Here is a 5,134-nt window from a genome sequence, read left to right as displayed (position 1 = left end):
TACGTTTACTGCCCAAGATACGCAAATGAACTGGAAATCCGTTGTTGAGCGGTTGTTCACGCTGGAGGTGAATCTGTGATGGCGACGATCGGTACAGCTATTAACCGGTTGTTTCAGCGGTACCCGCCACATCCACACACGTGACTAGGCCCATGTGGGTATGAAGCGATACGCGGCGGTGGCTTGGTGGGACTGTTCCCGGCCGGTGAAGGGGGGCCGCCCGGCGTGTTGGCCGCGCGCTGCGTGGGCGCACGCGCAACAGGCGGCTGGTGGGGGGCGCCGAGTGGCAGGAGCGCCAGCCGACGGGCCCGGCAGGCGGCGCAGCTACGCTGCGGCGCACCCTGCACGCGGCGCCTGGCGGCCAAAGTTGGTTCAGCCGAGCCCGGTGCGAAGCGCGGTGGACATCTGCAGTGTGCTGGTCTGATTGAGGACTGTGTGCGTTGAGGATGCGCCGCCGCCTGGCACTCGGCGCCGCGACGCCGTCTGCTGCTCGGTCGCCCCAGCGGTTCTCGCAGGTGGTTTGTATCGCAGTTGTGCGGACGTGTTGGCGCGTGCGCTGTGCTGGGAGAGTTCGCTTCTGCACCCAAGTGGGGCTTTGCCCTTGTGTGGCGCTGGCGTTGGAGCTGCCGGTCACCATAGGTGGCGCGTGTTGTCTCCCGCCGGCAATGCCACGACAGCACGCTCCCGGGCCTCTGTCGGCAGCGGCAAGCTCAGTTGGGAGCAAGGGTGTTCTCACTAAAACCGTCTACTCGCCTAACTCCGGGCGATTGCGCCTCTCTCGAAACCGACCAAGTACCTAGGACGGCGCTGCGCGCCGCCGGGACCTGAGAGGGTTTCGAGGTGTATCGTGCAGGGGAGCTCGGCCTCCTCCTGTTTGCAGAATAATTGAGCGGACGCTTGCGTGTTCGCGCGGGCCCCCGGGACACACTCCCGGGCGGCCGGCTGCTCAGCTCTAGTTGACGCAGCTCCCTGGTTGATCCTGCCAGTAGTCATATGCTTGTCTCAAAGATTAAGCCATGCATGTCTCAGTACAAGCCGCATTAAGGTGAAACCGCGAATGGCTCATTAAATCAGTTATGGTTCCTTAGATCGTACCCACGTTACTTGGATAACTGTGGTAATTCTAGAGCTAATACATGCAAACAGAGTCCCGACCAGAGATGGAAGGGACGCTTTTATTAGATCAAAACCAATCGGATTGGCTTGTCTGGTCCGTTTGCCTTGGTGACTCTGAATAACTTTGGGCTGATCGCACGGTCCTCGTACCGGCGACGCATCTTTCAAATGTCTGCCTTATCAACTGTCGATGGTAGGTTCTGCGCCTACCATGGTTGTAACGGGTAACGGGGAATCAGGGTTCGATTCCGGAGAGGGAGCCTGAGAAACGGCTACCACATCCAAGGAAGGCAGCAGGCGCGCAAATTACCCACTCCCGGCACGGGGAGGTAGTGACGAAAAATAACGATACGGGACTCATCCGAGGCCCCGTAATCGGAATGAGTACACTTTAAATCCTTTAACGAGTATCTATTGGAGGGCAAGTCTGGTGCCAGCAGCCGCGGTAATTCCAGCTCCAATAGCGTATATTAAAGTTGTTGCGGTTAAAAAGCTCGTAGTTGGATTTGTGTCCCACGCTGTTGGTTCACCGCCCGTCGGTGTTTAACTGGCATGTATCGTGGGACGTCCTGCCGGTGGGGCGAGCCGAAGGGGTGCTTTCGCGTCCCGAGGCGGACCCCGTTTAAATCCTACCAGGGTGCTCTTTGTTGAGTGTCTCGGTGGGCCGGCACGTTTACTTTGAACAAATTAGAGTGCTTAAAGCAGGCAAGCCCGCCTGAATACTGTGTGCATGGAATAATGGAATAGGACCTCGGTTCTATTTTGTTGGTTTTCGGAACCCGAGGTAATGATTAATAGGGACAGGCGGGGGCATTCGTATTGCGACGTTAGAGGTGAAATTCTTGGATCGTCGCAAGACGAACAGAAGCGAAAGCATTTGCCAAGTATGTTTTCATTAATCAAGAACGAAAGTTAGAGGTTCGAAGGCGATCAGATACCGCCCTAGTTCTAACCATAAACGATGCCAGCCAGCGATCCGCCGCAGTTCCTCCGATGACTCGGCGGGCAGCCTCCGGGAAACCAAAGCTTTTGGGTTCCGGGGGAAGTATGGTTGCAAAGCTGAAACTTAAAGGAATTGACGGAAGGGCACCACCAGGAGTGGAGCCTGCGGCTTAATTTGACTCAACACGGGAAACCTCACCAGGCCCGGACACCGGAAGGATTGACAGATTGATAGCTCTTTCTTGATTCGGTGGGTGGTGGTGCATGGCCGTTCTTAGTTGGTGGAGCGATTTGTCTGGTTAATTCCGATAACGAACGAGACTCTAGCCTGCTAACTAGTCGCGTGACATCCTTCGTGCTGTCAGCGATTACTTTTCTTCTTAGAGGGACAGGCGGCTTCTAGCCGCACGAGATTGAGCAATAACAGGTCTGTGATGCCCTTAGATGTTCTGGGCCGCACGCGCGCTACACTGAAGGAATCAGCGTGTCTTCCTAGGCCGAAAGGTCGGGGTAACCCGCTGAACCTCCTTCGTGCTAGGGATTGGGGCTTGCAATTGTTCCCCATGAACGAGGAATTCCCAGTAAGCGCGAGTCATAAGCTCGCGTTGATTACGTCCCTGCCCTTTGTACACACCGCCCGTCGCTACTACCGATTGAATGATTTAGTGAGGTCTTCGGACTGGTACGCGGCATCGACTCTGTCGTTGCCGATGCTACCGGAAAGATGACCAAACTTGATCATTTAGAGGAAGTAAAAGTCGTAACAAGGTTTCCGTAGGTGAACCTGCGGAAGGATCATTACCGACTAGACTGCATGTCTTTCGATGTGCGTGTCGTGTCGCGCAACACGCTACCTGTACGGCAGTGGCCGTGCGCCGCGTGCGGAACCACGCGTGCCTCTCAAAACTAGCGGAAGTGTTGTTGTTGTTGTTGTTGTGTGGTACGAGCGCTGAAGCTCTGGAGCGGCTGGCCTGCGGTACCTGGCGCCTGGCGCCGGTTTTGAATGACGTTCGCCCGAGTGCCTGTCCGCTCCGGTGTGGAGCCGTACGACGCCCATCGGCTGTGAGGCCGTTGGACACAAAAAAAATAGTGGAACAGGGGCCGTCAGACGCCTCAGTCCCGCAAATGCTACTGTCTTGAAAGAGACAGTGGGAGACTGAAAAGGAAAAGATCACCCAGGACGGTGGATCACTCGGCTCGTGGGTCGATGAAGAACGCAGCAAATTGCGCGTCGACATGTGAACTGCAGGACACATGAACATCGACGTTTCGAACGCACATTGCGGTCCATGGATTCCGTTCCCGGGCCACGTCTGGCTGAGGGTCGGCTACGTATACTGAAGCGCGCGGCGTTTGTCCCGCTTCGGAGACGTGGGAGTGTCGTGGTCGCCTGTGTGGCCGGCCGCGTCTCCTTAAACGTGCGATGCGCGCCCGTCGCCTGGCGGTTCGCATACCGGTACTTTCTCGGTAGCGTGCACAGCCGGCTGGCGGTGTGGCGTGCGACACCTCGTACAACGACCTCAGAGCAGGCGAGACTACCCGCTGAATTTAAGCATATTACTAAGCGGAGGAAAAGAAACTAACAAGGATTCCCCCAGTAGCGGCGAGCGAACAGGGAAGAGTCCAGCACCGAACCCCGCAGGCTGCCGCCTGTCGTGGCATGTGGTGTTTGGGAGGGTCCACTACCCCGACGCCTCGCGCCGAGCCCAAGTCCAACTTGAATGAGGCCACGGCCCGTAGAGGGTGCCAGGCCCGTAGCGGCCGGTGCGAGCGTCGGCGGGACCTCTCCTTCGAGTCGGGTTGCTTGAGAGTGCAGCTCCAAGTGGGTGGTAAACTCCATCTGAGACTAAATATGACCACGAGACCGATAGCGAACAAGTACCGTGAGGGAAAGTTGAAAAGAACTTTGAAGAGAGAGTTCAAAAGTACGTGAAACCGTTCTGGGGTAAACGTGAGAAGTCCGAAAGGTCGAACGGGTGAGATTCACGCCCATCCGGCCACTGGCCCCCGCCCTCGGCAGATGGGGCCGGCCGCCCGCGCGGAGCAATCCGCGGCGGGGTCGTGTCCGGTTGCCTTTCCACTCGCCGCGGGGTGGGGCCGTTCCGGTGTGCGGTGGGCCGCACTTCTCCCCTAGTAGGACGTCGCGACCCGCTGGGTGCCGGCCTACGGCCCGGGTGCGCAGCCTGTCCTTCCGCGGGCCTCGGTTCGCGTCTGTTGGGCAGAGCCCCGGTGTCCTGGCTGGCTGCTCGGCGGTATATCTGGAGGAGTCGATTCGCCCCTTTGGGCGCTCGGGCTCCCGGCAAGCGCGCGCGGTTCTTCCCGGATGACGGACCTACCTGGCCCGGCCCCGGACCCGCGCCGCTGTTGGCTCGGGATGCTCTCGGGCGGAATAATCGCTCCCGTCAGCGGCGCTTCAGCTTTGGACAATTTCACGACCCGTCTTGAAACACGGACCAAGGAGTCTAACATGTGCGCGAGTCATTGGGCTGTACGAAACCTAAAGGCGTAATGAAAGTGAAGGTCTCGCCTTGCGCGGGCCGAGGGAGGATGGGGCTTCCCCGCCCTTCACGGGGCGGCGGCCTCCGCACTCCCGGGGCGTCTCGTCCTCATTGCGAGGTGAGGCGCACCTAGAGCGTACACGTTGGGACCCGAAAGATGGTGAACTATGCCTGGCCAGGACGAAGTCAGGGGAAACCCTGATGGAGGTCCGTAGCGATTCTGACGTGCAAATCGATCGTCGGAGCTGGGTATAGGGGCGAAAGACTAATCGAACCATCTAGTAGCTGGTTCCCTCCGAAGTTTCCCTCAGGATAGCTGGTGCTCGTACGAGTCTCATCCGGTAAAGCGAATGATTAGAGGCCTTGGGGCCGAAACGACCTCAACCTATTCTCAAACTTTAAATGGGTGAGATCTCCGGCTTGCTTGATATGCTGAAGCCGCGAGCAAACGACTCGGATCGGAGTGCCAAGTGGGCCACTTTTGGTAAGCAGAACTGGCGCTGTGGGATGAACCAAACGCCGAGTTAAGGCGCCCGAATCGACGCTCATGGGAAACCATGAAAGGCGTTGGTTGCTTA

General features: G+C 58.0%; 3 non-coding genes across 3 annotated transcripts in view; all 3 read left to right on the top strand.

Moving 5' to 3' along the window:
* The first annotated feature begins 966 nt into the window (after positions 1-966).
* LOC126326692 (small subunit ribosomal RNA) lies at positions 967-2,859 on the top strand. Its single transcript, XR_007560847.1, has one exon. It is a non-coding gene; the product is annotated as a small subunit ribosomal RNA (ribosomal RNA).
* A 371-nt stretch (positions 2,860-3,230) lies between these two features.
* LOC126326702 (5.8S ribosomal RNA) lies at positions 3,231-3,385 on the top strand. Its single transcript, XR_007560857.1, has one exon. It is a non-coding gene; the product is annotated as a 5.8S ribosomal RNA (ribosomal RNA).
* A 188-nt stretch (positions 3,386-3,573) lies between these two features.
* LOC126326696 (large subunit ribosomal RNA) overlaps positions 3,574-5,134 on the top strand; it is a 4,222-nt gene continuing 2,661 nt past the window's right edge. Inside the window, exon 1 of the ribosomal RNA XR_007560851.1 lies at positions 3,574-5,134. This exon is cut by the window's right edge and continues 2,661 nt beyond it. This is a non-coding gene — a ribosomal RNA (large subunit ribosomal RNA).

Source organism: Schistocerca gregaria, unplaced genomic scaffold (genome assembly GCF_023897955.1).
Source record: "Schistocerca gregaria isolate iqSchGreg1 unplaced genomic scaffold, iqSchGreg1.2 ptg001001l, whole genome shotgun sequence".
Lineage (NCBI taxonomy): Eukaryota > Metazoa > Arthropoda > Insecta > Orthoptera > Acrididae > Schistocerca > Schistocerca gregaria.
This window is presented reverse-complemented; position numbering and strand designations above follow the sequence as displayed.